The 13,412-nt window shown below is 43.5% G+C and overlaps 1 long non-coding RNA gene across 1 annotated transcript; it reads left to right on the forward strand.

Annotated features, from left to right (window-relative positions):
• The first annotated feature begins 4,017 nt into the window (after nucleotides 1-4,017).
• LOC122434480 lies at nucleotides 4,018-6,070 on the forward strand. Its single transcript, XR_006267379.1, has 3 exons — nucleotides 4,018-4,213; nucleotides 4,451-4,490; nucleotides 5,951-6,070. It is a non-coding gene; the product is annotated as an uncharacterized LOC122434480 (long non-coding RNA).
• The last annotated feature ends 7,342 nt before the right edge of the window (nucleotides 6,071-13,412 follow it).

A 13,412-nucleotide genomic window follows, 5' to 3' on the forward strand; every position in this document is an offset into this window, starting at 1 on the left:
TACAAAGGGATAGCATGAGTTTAGAAATCATAATGACAGTGTTTAATTGACTCAGAAAAGTGGAAACCCAAATCTGGATCCTCTAAATTAAAAAAAAAAAAAACAAAAAAAAACCTCGTTTGGGTAATCACTTTTAATATTGGCCTCTACAGCTGTGATAGGTAAGAACTTTTTCCAAAGGGCATCCTGATTGGTGAGATCTGTCAATTGCATGATTCTTGTCAATTGCATGAATCTATGACCCTGTGGGAGAAGGGGACGACAGAGGATGAGATGGCTAGATGACATCACCAACTCGATGGACATGAGTTTGAGTAAACTCCGGGAGTTGGTGATGGACAGGGAGGCCTGGCATGTTGCGATTCATGGGGTCGCAAAGAGTCGGACACGACTGAGCGACTGAACTGAACTGAACTGATGACCCTGTGAAACAGCACCTATAAACTCGACATTACTAACACATCTCCACACAAACATTTGATAATCTGCAGTGTGAGATTAAAAAAAAACATTTTTTTAAGATGACTTTGGAGGGAAAAGGCATTACCTAAATTCTTTTGAGTAACTAACACAATGATTTAAGAAATTGCCACTGGGGGGCGATGGAAGTTCAGAAACTGCCTGCTAGTCCCTGGGGCAACCCAGCGCTTCAGCTGGTTTATTTATTCAAAGCTGGAATTTGGACCAGCAAACCACCAAGCTCAGGGAAATTCCTGGATGAGGAACACAGTCCTGGGAAAAACCTACCAAAGATGGAATTAGCACCTTGGCGGACCGCCTTTAACCTAAAGAGTTTTCCCTTCCTTGTGCATTTTAAAAACTGACTTTAGTTCCTATCGGTTTGAAGCAGAGGAAGCCAAGGTAAACAGCAAAGAAACAAGACAACAAAGAAGGGTACTTATTTATCATGACCTGCAAACACATGTAAGTGCCCAGTATCACTGGCATTAAGGTAACTGCCAGCCACTTGGATCAGAATTTTGGCTGGTGTGGATGGGCCTTGGGCAGGAACTTTCCTGGGGGAGGAGGGAGGTTGTAGAGTTTATCTCCAGAAACTGGGTCATAGCTAACACTTCAGGTGACAGTTAAAGAATCTAATGAGGCAGACTTTGGATGGGTTTAGAAATGTATCTTCTGGAAAACAAAGGAGAAAAACATGGGTCTTCACTGAAGGGGTAATTTTGCAGCCATTTGGTGGTGGAGTGTGGGTTTTATTTCTCCTTCCTGGTTACCTCTGTGGTGCTTGGGACCACTGGTAGGATTGGCGTCCAACCCTGGCCCCAGACTTTAGCCTGACCACTCTGTCAAGCATTATCAATGGTGGGGGTCCAGCCACTCAACCTACTTGGTCTTCTCTTCTTTCCCAAGATTGATACCATCAGTGTTACATGCTCATGGATTTTGTCTGCCTTCCACGCCAAGAAGGGCCAAAGGTCAGGGAGAAATGGAATTTAAGAAAGCAAGTCCAGAATGCACTTTTGTGCATAAGAGAAGGCATAAATACTGGGTTGGCTAAAAAGTTCATTCAGGTGTTATTGTTGTTGTTCAGTTGCCAAGTTGTGTCCGACTCTTTGCAACCCCATGGACTGCAGCACGCCAGGCTTTCCTGTTCTTCACCATCCTCCTGGAGCTTGCTCAAACTCATGTCCATCAAGTCGGTGATGCCATCCAACCATCTCATCCTCTGTCGTCCCCTTCTCCTCCTGCTCTCAATCTTTCCCAGCATTGGGGTCTTTTCTAATAAGTTGGCTCCTTGCATCAGGTGGCCAAAGAATTGGAGCTTCAGCTTCAGCATCAGTCCTTCCAATGAATATTCAGGGTTAGCTTCCTTTAGGATTGACTGGTTTGATCTCCTTGTTACAAAAACCCAAACAAACTTTTGGCCATCCCAATATATCCAGAAATTGGGTTGCATCCCATGTCCCATAGGTTCTCCATTTCTAAAGCCCCTGAAGCTGGCAGAGGGATTGCCTGGGAGTTCTAAGGTTGCAGCTGGGATTAGGACTCATGGATCCCAGTGCTCAGTGCCCTGCACCCTCTGAAAGTTGCTGATGCATATTCCTGAGAATACTTAGAAATCTATCTGGAAGTGTGTTATATCAGTGAAGACATTTGGGGCTTTGAGTGAGAAGCCCAACTGGAATTAGTCAAACAGAAAAAAGAATTTATTGGTCCACATCCCTAGGAAGTCCAGGGCTGGGTAAGGCTTCAGGAAGGTCTGGATCTGGGGACTCTGCCTCCCTCTCTCAGCCTGGTGTCCTTCTGTGTGACAGCCTCTCTCAGAGCTTCTTTAACATCCTGGTTAATCAGCTCCTATCAGGTCACATACTTTCTTTTGAATGGATGACTATGTCAAGGGGTAGAACAGGGTAATACGATTTGCGGGCAGCCTGGAGTGTTGCAATTGATAGCCCACACACGACTACATGCAATGGGAGACAGGATGTCCCTCAGAGCAAGTGATACTGGACAGACTAAAGCAGCAGGAATCTACATGCAAATGATCTGTCTGTATGGACAGGAATATCAGTAAGTCAAATAATAACAAAATCCATTTGCCAACAGTAAAATTTATCCCAATTGTAGTTTTGCCTCCTTAAATCCTACCATAGGCCTAATGAGAAGGCTCTGGATTCTTGAGTAAATAATTTGGGGAATGTCTCTACTAATTCAAAGAGGATCTAAGAACTGTTTTCTATTGACAAATGTCTCTATAAAAAGGAACCTGGGTTATAATCAATACAGTAAGGAAAACACCATGACTTCAATATCGGATGTTGAAAAGAAAAGGGAACATACTGTCTAATAATGAAAAGGACCCACAATTGCATCTGGGACTGACGGTCCCGAAATTTTCCCTGGAAACCCCTTAAGGTCTCCATAATTATTTGCAAGGCTCCCTTAATTCAAGTGATCTGCTTTCTATGGAAATCCTAATCATACAAAACACATGCAAAACTGAAACAAAATAAAATTTCAAGGAACTGAGCGCCTACAATAACTCATAGCCAACACTGATAGGGTATGACTGGAAACAGCCATGGCATTTTTGGGCCTGAGTGACAAGAGTCTGTAAGGATGAGGGTTGTCGGAAGCCACAGTGCTGAGGGCTGATACCAACACACAGTTCCAAGGTCTAAGAAAAGCCTTAGGCCCTGCGGTGGGGTGACCTGGAAAAGACAGTCTTGTGAACCTTCTGTTCCCTCGATCGAGTTCTTCTCTTGAGCTCTGTGCCTGTGGGCTGTGACTCTGGAAGTCACTTCTGCTCCCAGTGAAGTGGCAGGATTACCAATCTAAGGAGGCATCTTGCAGATGGCACCAACTATCACAGATTGGTCTAACCCAGGGGTTGGTGCACTTTTTCTTTAAAGGACAGGAAAGTTCATATCCGGGGCTTCAGGAGCCCCTAGTCTACTCAGCCAGCCTAGCGGGAAAGCAGCCCTGGGCAAAATGCAGATGAATGGGCGTGATGGAGCTCCAATAAAAGCTTCTTGACTTAACAAAGATGACCTTTGAATTTGACCCGATTGCCAGAGTGAGCTGACCTCTAGTCCAATTGGTTGTTCTTCCCGTTCTCTAAGAGTTAGCTCATCCCTGTCATCCAATGAACTCTTCTGCCCCTGGTCAGATAGCACCCTTTTATGGATGGAATTGGGTTTCGGGGGGTGCCATTCCCTACCCTCCAGGCTTCCCTGGTGGCTCAGATGGTAAAAAATCTGCCGGCAGTGCTGGAGACCTGTGTTTGATCCCTGGGTAAGGACGATCCCCTGGAGAAGGGCGTGGCAACCCACTCCAGTATTCTTGCCAAGGAATCCCAGGGACAGAGGAGTCTGGCGGGCTACAGTCCACGGGGGCGCAAAGAGTCAGACATGACTGAGCAACTAACACACCTACACACCTGCCCCCTACCTCCCCAACCCCGGCCGAATTCAATGGTGACGTCCTAGCCTCAGCTGTGACTGCCTTTGGAGAAGGGTTTTTTCTTTTCTTTTTTTTTTTTTGAGAAGGTAATTAAAGTTAAGTGAGGCCAGCTGAGAGAGGCGCTAATTCACTAGCCCTGGTGTTCTTGGAAGAAGAGGACGAAGAAACCCAGCCCCTTCCTTCTCCACCAGAGAGGACGCAGCAAAAGCGGCCATCTGCTGCCAAGAAGAGAGCTTGTACCAGAAACCTACCCCAACGGCCCCTTGCTTTGAGACTTGCAGACTCCAGAACTGTGAGGAAACCAATTTCTCTTGTTTAAGCCCCCTAGCCCGTGATATAAGGGCAGCCCCAGTAGCTTAATACAGGGACCCACAAATTAACTGTATGAATCCGCTTGTCTCCTGAAATTTCTTTCTTCCCTCCCTCCCTTCCTTCCTGCCTTTCTCTGGAAAACTTTTTACATCACTCAAATAGAGGTAAAAACATCTGCCCTGCTTATCTGACAGCTTTTTTTTTTTTTTTCCTGAAGCTTAAATGAAATCGGAAACACAAGATACAGTATAGTCCAGGTAAATATTAAAGTATTCGTTTAAGCTCTATCACCTGTATTTGCAAATATAACCAGACCCCAAGGATGAGGCCTTCCCCGCCCCCACCAAGCGAGGTTACTTGGTCAGTGGAGTGGTGGTGTTTGCATTTATTGGCTTGTGTGCTTTTATTTTTTGAGAGGTAGAGGAGCTGCAAGGAGGCTTGGAGGAGATAACATGGCTGTAAAGGGTTCTGGTTCTGTGAAGTGAAAGTATTAGTTGCTTAGCCATGTCCAACCCCATGGACTGTAGCCTGCCAGGCTCCTCTGTCCATGGGATTTCTCAGGCAACAATACTGGAATGGGTTGCCTTTTCCTTCTCCAGGGGATCTTCTTTTCCCAGGGGTCGAACCTGGGTCTCCTGCACTACAGACAGATTCTTTACCATCTGAGGCACCTCTGGCTAGTCCATAGTGGTTTTCCTCCACTATTTGATGCTGACCCTCTAGCTGGCATGTGTGTGCACAGGCAGAGGGGTACAGGAGTTTGGGCTCAGAACTGGGAACATTTGAGTGGAGAAAGTAATTGTAGCCTCTGAGCAATATCAGGGAGAAAAGAAGCAGGGTCATGTGACAGGAGCTACAGGCCTGGGTCTGGCTGTAGACGACAAAAACCATCTTTTGGCTTCTGCATATTCACTCTCATCTTCTCTCAACCCATCTCCGAGGTTTCCAGCTTCTAGTTTCTCTTGAAAATGTTGTATCAAGATGCTGGTTTTTTCTTTGGTATCATCCATAATAGGGCTTCCCAGGTGGCTCAGTGGTAAAGAACCTGCCTGCCAATGCAGGAGACGTGGGTTCGATCCCTGGGTGGGGAAGATCCCCTGGAGGAGGAAATGGCAACCCACTCCAGTATTCTTGCCTGGAGAATCTCATGGACAGAGGAGTCTGGCGGGCTACAGTCCATGGGGTCACAAACAAGTCGGACACTGCTGAGCAACTAAGTGTACACGTGCGTGCACACACACACACATCATCCACAATAATAGTGACTATGGTTTTAACTGTGTAATTCTGACCTGTGTGCTCCCATGCTAGGCATTTTTTTGATAATAAACCTTTAAAATTAGAGTTGTTTTAGATTGACTGAAAAGTCTTAAAGACATACAGAGTTCCCTTAAGGCCACACTCAGTTTGTCCTATTCTTGTCTCCCATGAGTATAGTGCATTTGTCACAAGAAGTAAACCAATTTTGATACATTAATATTAACGTTCATTCTTGATTTGAATTTTGTTTGTTTTTAAATAAAGCTTTTCTCTTCATATTCCTTTTGTTTATTTATTTAAATCTTTCGGCTGCACATCGAGGCATGTGGGATCTTAGTTCCCCAACCAGGGATTGAACCCACCCTCCTGCGTTGGAAGGCGAAGTCTTAACCACTGAAACTCCAGGGACATCCCGGAAGTTTGTTAGTTTTTATCTCATGTCCTTTTTCTGTTCCAGAGTGCCATCCAGGATGCCACATGACAGTAGATCATCCTGTCCCCTGGAGCTTCCCTTGGCAGTGACAGTTGGTCGTGCTGTCCTTGCTTATCAAGACCTTGGAGGACTGGTCAGGTATGTTGTAGGATGTCCCTCAACTGGAATATGTCTGCCACATGCATTGTTTTTTACTCTCATGTCTAAGTTTCAGTGTTGGTATGAATGACTCATTTCATCATCCCAGAAGAAAACAGTCAGGCACAGAGACATCAAGGAACTTCACCAAAGTCACACAGCTAGCAAATGACAGAAGCAGTGATCAAACTTCAGGTTGACATGCCTTCATGCCATACACTGACTTGGCCTCCCCAGCTCCTAGCTGCTGAATTCTTGACATTGAAATCATTCCCTTTAAAGTTACCCAGGGTGACCTCTTTGGTAGCTGCTCTTGCATACAGTTTTACATAACTTACTGATAAATTTCATTAGGTGAGAGCTTTTCTCCAGTAGTTATTTGCTGAACTATTTGTGTCATTTCAATGGCTGCTTTTTAGTGCAGTTGGTTAATCCAGAAAGGATGTCACTAGAAAATATTCAACAACCCATGTTTCTCAGCATGGTTCTCAAACTGCACACTTGGTGTCCACAGTGGTCACCTGGACCACTTGTTACACACACACTACATCGAGGTAGGATGTCCTCTTGGGCTGGTTGGCCCAGAGCTGAGCTGCTCCCAGGATGTGGTGCTAGAAACCCAAATGGGACAGTCTGAGCAATCCTGGGTGGTTTGTAACCCTACCACAGAGTTCTGGGACTCACTCAGGCCCAGCAATTCTGCTTTTAAACAAACTATGCAAGGAATTATTCTAAGTACAGAGAAGTTGGAGACCCAGTGCATTGGATGTAGAAATGAATTGCTGAAATTGCTGGGGACAGATTTCTGGAGATAACCGAGAGGACCTTGATTTTCATATCTTTTGGTCTGTCTGATTCTGCTTGGAGTTGAGGTAGAATAATCTCATCTAGCCGCTGGCCCTGATAACACCCATGGGGACGCTTTTGCCTCCAGGTAAGAAATAGGCAGTACAGTACTTCTCCAGTTCCACCTTTGAGTTGAGGAATGATGGAAGCTCTTAAAAGACGTAAGGTCCTTAGGAGGTCATTATTTGTCAGTTAGGATTAATGAATCTGTATTAACTTGGGGTGGTGGTTCTCAATCTTGGCAGCTCAATAGAATCACTGGGGAGCATTTAAAAATTCTAATGCCCAGGTTCGCCCCAGACCAATTTCACCAGAATCCCTGGGATTGAAACCCAGGCACCAGTAATTTTAGAGTTTGAGACCCATGGATCTAAAACAGTACTGTCCAGTAGAAATAATACCTGAGACATTATTTTCTAGTAGTCATATTTTTAAAAGTAAAAGAGAAGCATGTGAACTTTTTAACTCAACATATCTGAAATTGTATTTTAACCTCGAATCATTCTAGACAATGATCAGTGACCCATGTTGCATACATTTTTTTTCATGCTAGGTCTTTGAAATCTGGTATGTATTTTACAGTTAGAGCACTTTCTCAATTCAGATACTAGGTTATCATCGGAAATCAGTTCAGTTCAATTGCTCAGTCGTGTCCGACTCTTTGCGACCCCATGAATTGCAGCACACCAGGCCTCCCCGTCCATCACCAACTCTCGGAGTCTACCCAAACCCATGTCCACCGAGTCGGTCATACCATCCAGCCATCTCATCTTCTGTCATCCCCTTCTCCTCCTGCCCCCAATCCTTCCCAGCATCAGGGTCTTTTCCAATGAGTCAACTCTTCACATGAGGTGGCCAAAGTACTGGAGTTTCAGCTTCAGCATCAGTCCTTCCAATGAACACCCAGGACTGATCTCCTTTAGGATGGACTGGTCGGATCTCCTTGCAGTCCAAGGGACTCTCAAGAGTCTTCTCCAACACCACAGTTCAAAAGCATCAATTCTTCGGCACTCAGCTTTCTTCACAGTCCAACTCTCACATCCATACATGACCACTGGAAAAACCATAGCCTTGGCCAGATGGACCTTTGTTGGCAAAGTAATGTCTCTGCTTTTTAATATGCTATCCAGGTTGGTCATAACTTTCCTTCCAAGGAGTAAGCATCTTTTAATTTCATGGCTGCAGTCACCATCTGCAGTGATTTTGGAGCCCAAAAAATAAAGTCTGACACTGTTTCCACTGTTTCCCCATCTATTTGCCATGAAGTGATGGGACCAGATGCCATAATCTTAGTTTTCTGAATGTTGAGCTTTAAGCCAACTTTTTCACTCTCCTCCTTCACTTTCATCAAGACGCTTTTTAGTTTCTCTTCACTATCTGCCATAAGGGTGGTGTTGTCTGCATATCTGAGGTTATTGATATTTCTCCCAGCAATCTTGATTCCAGCTTGTGCTTCTTCCAGAAATACTTGACCTGTATTTAGATTCATATATCAGAGTTGTTCCCAACATATTTAGAAGTATTCCAGTAGTGGAATAAAGTATTATATTTTAGATTTACATTTTAATAATTATAATGAGGCAATTTCTCAGTCTCACTAATCACATGTCAGTTGAATAGACAAGTGGCTCATCGCCGCTTGTACTGGATAGCGTGGATCTAGGGCAGTCCTTCTCAGACTTGAATTTGTACATACAGACCACCAGAGAATCTGGTTAAAATCTTGGTATTGATTCACGAGATCTGGGGTGGAGTCTGAGACTCTGCATCTCTAACAAGCTCCCAGGTGGTGCTGGTGCTACTGATATAGGGACCACACTTGGAGTAGGCAGGGGCTAGAGTCATCATGGGAGAAGGCAATGGCACCTCACTCCAGTGCTCTTGCCTGGAACATCCCATGGACAGAGGAGCCTGGTAGGCTGCAGTCCATGGGGTCACTGAGTCAGACACGACTGAGTGACTTCACTTTCACTTTTCACTTTCATGCATTGGAGAAGGAAATGGCAACCCACTCCAGTGTTCTTGCCTGGAGAATCCCAGGAACGGCAGAGCCTGGTGGCTGCCGTCTATGGGGTTGCACAGAGTCGGACACGACTGAAGTGGCTTAGCAGCAGCAGCAGCGGCAGAGTCATCATGCAGGAGGGCTGCCTCAACTGATTTCTTCACTTGCTTAGTGGTGGTGTTCACCCATTTCAAAGGCTAGGAAACGTGTGTTGGTATGAATAAATCAGTATATGAAACAGACAGGTAGACAACACACATGAGTACGTATCTGAAGTATGTGTGTGTGTGTATAAAATGTCTGATCATGTCTAGACACATGAGTAAGCTCTGCAAATAGAACTGTTGAGTACTACATGTGTTATTTATCTTCTTCACTTTCTTTCAAATTCAACTGGCTGCTCTTTGGTTCACTGGAAGGGAACAACAGCTGAATGTTTAATCTTGATTTAAGTCCCTGTGTTCCCTTGTTTGCTTTTTAAAATGAGTGCAGTAGGTTTCTGCATTGTGTTTCAGTGTTTGAAGGTATTTAAAAAGTATTTGATGACCCAGGCTCTCTGTGGTTTGTGTACAGTTCAGAGTAAATCCCAGTTCCATTTGTTGCCCTTGTACTTCTCTGTGGAAATTGTGTGCCCCAGTACTTGTGTTTATTTTTATAGATGCTTTTTTATTCTTCTCTCGACATCAGTATGGAAAGGTTATGTGTTGCTTCTGAAGTGTTGTTTCAACACTTATAGAATTACTCAATTCAGTTGGTTCCTCTGAGCCAAAGCTGATTTAACTCCTGTGCCAAGTTCTAAAAAATGGATAAACAAACAAAAAAAAATTCAAAAAACAAAAACTAAAAATGATCTGAGTTTGCTTTTTGAAGATTTATAATTTGAAAAAGCCGTTTGTGTATGAATGACAACCAAAATCATAGCGAAATTAGAGGAACCAGGTTTTTTTGTGTGAGCAAACACCATTATTTTCAGCAGTTACTGAACGAAATCAGACAAAGGAAGATAGGAGGGATGTAAAAGCCAGAGAAAATAACCCGCTAAAATTGAAGGAAATAAAATGAGGAATAATGATTGGGTATATCAAAGGAGGATGGAGAAGAAAAATTATTTTTACTTTAATCCCAACTTTAATTTTATTATCTACTATTGGCCAGGTGAAGTGGGGAAATTCTCTTTCTTTGTGGAACAGATTCTTTATTCTGTACACAGTTGTAGATCCACCCAATTATAAGGGCTGGCATCATCCATGAAAATAGCTATTAGTTCAAAAGCTTAATTCACTGGGCTAGATTCTAGAGGATTCAAAAGTCCCAAGGGAGATCAAGGTGGAGCTGAATATTAAATGAATATTCTCTTTATTTTTATTTTAACTGCATGGGTATCTCTGGGAGAAGTTAGGAGTATGCTACATTTTTTATTTCCTGTGCATCATACTGCATTTAATTACAGCTAATGATAATAGTTAATATTTATTAACTGCTTAAAATATCAGGACCTTATTGCTTTTTTGCATTATTTTATTTAATTCTCATAGCAACTTCATGATATAGGTACTGTCAGCGTGTAATTTTTAAAGAGCTAAAAAAAGGAGTCTCACACAAATAGAGAATGAACGCCTGTGAAGAATTTATTTGACTCATTAATGATGGAAACCCTAAGAGGGTTAAGATGATGCCATGGGCATTTTGAAGAATTCGATATTTATAGACATTTTGAGGGGGAAATAGCGTGTTAGAATAATATTGCTAGGGTAGATTCAAAACTGGTTAAAATCCTACAGGGCATTAAAACCATAACCTTTGAGGTTATCTTTACCACTGGATAAAAATCGATGTATTAATATATGACTTCAGAGCATGTGAATTCTAATCAAATAAAAGAAAATCAAACAGACATGTGTTCCCTAAATAATTAACTCTTCAGTAGGCAGGTTAGTGCTTCAGTAAGATTTTAAAAGGTCATGCCACAGCCTATTTCACCTCACTCAAAGTTGGTGATAATTTTCTTCAGAAAAATAAAATTATCCACACTTTACTAATGGAGAAAATTGATGCTTACAGATGTTAAATAACATGATAAGGGAATCATAGTAAGGGCAGAGCAAGACTGGAACTCGGGTCCTTCTGACCCTTTAAGCAACCCTTATACTAGTTGAAATCCATTTTGACCTGTCTTATATAATTCTTTGATTATTGTGTGTGTGCCCATGTGTGGGTGTGTGTGGGGGGGTACACACATGTGGGAAGGGAGGGTGGAGAGAACGAGAGAGGATTTGGAAACTAGTATTCTTAACTGGATATTGTGGGGGCTTTTATTGGCAAAGCTTATTCAGATGATATTAACATTTTGACCTTTATTTCCTTTTTTTTTTTTTTGAAGAAAAACCTCATTATCCCTTGCCCATTAAAACACCTGTCATTAAGGAGAAGACGTCTCTATCAGTTTCTTAGGGCTGGGGGTAGCACTTGCACTGAACCATCACACATATTATCCTTGCCCTTGACCACCAGCACACATTTGAGAGCTGGCTGGCTGGGGGAGTTAGACTTTGAAGTTCTGAAATAGGCTTTTCCTTAGCACAAAGCAAAATGTGTTCATGCCGAATCTAAATCCATGAACCCCAGTCTGTAATCAACTCAGCTACCCAGCTTAGATCAAAGAGAGTTAATCCATGCCTTTTAGGTGTAATTTGAATGAGGATACTCTCTCTAAAATCTAGTAGATTTCAGAGAAAGAGAGGGGAGGGAGGGGGAGAAGGGGAGAGAGGAAAAGAGAAAGAAAGAGATGATAGTAACTGAAGGTGAAGTTCAATTCTGTACCCATCTAGAAGACCAGAGACCAGATTTAAAGGTTAAAAACACGGGGGGAGGAGGAGCATGTGGATTTAGAAACATGGCAGCCTGGATGGGCCTTGCTCCTTTCATTGGCTCACCCAGCTCTAATCTCTCTGCTTCCCTTGAGCCAGGGAGTTGCCAAGAAGTGGGTCATTAAAGAGGGTGAGACTGTGGGCTCTGTTGGGGGGGGGGGCGCAGGAGCTGGAGAAACCGAGGCTGGACTCATGCACAAGGCGAGGCAGGCACCTGATGACGGGTGGGCGGGTGGCAGATCCCAGCTGGGTGTTCTTAATCCATGGTGATGCTACTTGAGTGTTCTGGGTGTATGCCACTCCCTGTGAGTAATAAAAGAGACAGGTGTAAGAACTAATAGTGGTCATGTGACAAGTTGTAGAAATGAGGGTTGTATTAAGGCATTTTTCTTCCTGTTTTGATAAGGATATATCTGTATATATCAATGAAATCCATCCTCCTTCCCACTGTTATGGAATAAGGAGTGAGTGAAACCTGTGTTTCAGTTTTTACATTGCCCAGTAAAGGTGTTAGTCACTCCGTTGTGTCTGACTCATTGAGACCCCATGGACTGCAGCCCATCAGGCTCCTCTGTCCATGGGACTCCCCAAGCAAGAATATTGAAGTGGGTTTCTATTGCCTCCTTCAGGGGATCTGCCTGACCCAGAGATTGCACCCAGGGTCTCCAGCATTGCAGGCCGATTCTTGACCATCTGAGCCACCAGGAAAAGAGCTATTGTGATTGAACTAAAGGACAGTCATCAACCATTTGTGGATAAAATACCAAACAGGACTTGGTGGCTCCACTTGTGGGGGAAGCTTGAGTGAGTTTGGGGTGGATAGGGAATCCGTGCAACAAGTAGGACAGAAGCACTATGTTGTTTATTTTATTTGTAAGTTAAAAAGGGGTAATGGGAGATGGATGGATGCTGCCTGACCAAGGAGAGGAGTGCGGTGGCCTAGCCATTGTCAAGTAGGTATGACGACTTCCCCTCTGAAGATCGCTTCTACATCGCTGAAGAGCAGGTGGGCACAGCATCCCTTCCAATTCCCTTCCCTGTATGGTCTGGAGTTAGAGTCTGCCAAAGAGAGTAACGTGAGCTTTGTTCAGATGAAAGGAATAGAAGTTATTATGTTCAGGGGTGATTGCAGCTGCATGTCCTCTTGTCAGGCAGGAAGAAGACTCATAGTGGCTTTTTAGGGAGTGTTGGAGACCAAGATGCTTTGCTGGTTTGGACAGAGATAGTTGCTGGGGGTGGGGGTAGGAGCTGTTCATAAATTCTCGGATATTGGAACAGATTTCTATAGAGCTTTTGGTAACCACCCATATTACTGGGGTGGGCTGGTGGATTCAAGTGTCTACTTTCCTGCGTTTTGGTAGTGACTTTCTTTCTTTTTTTTTTTTCCATTTTGGTATCAGCCTGCTTGACCTCTAGATATTCCAAACCTGATACAAGCCCTAATACTTCTTTATTGCTGGGATGTTTAGAATGACTTTATTTTCTTGGTCAAATCTAAGCTTATGCAGATAGTTTGAGAAGTACATCTCTCATTTATTTAAGAAACATGCTATTGGAAGATTGTGAAGATGCACTCAAGAAACGTAGGTAGTGCTAAGCATGGTTTAGAAGTACAAGGCATGAAAAGCACTGT

This window comes from Cervus canadensis, chromosome X (genome assembly GCF_019320065.1).
Source record: "Cervus canadensis isolate Bull #8, Minnesota chromosome X, ASM1932006v1, whole genome shotgun sequence".
NCBI classification, from domain to species: Eukaryota; Metazoa; Chordata; class Mammalia; order Artiodactyla; family Cervidae; genus Cervus; species Cervus canadensis.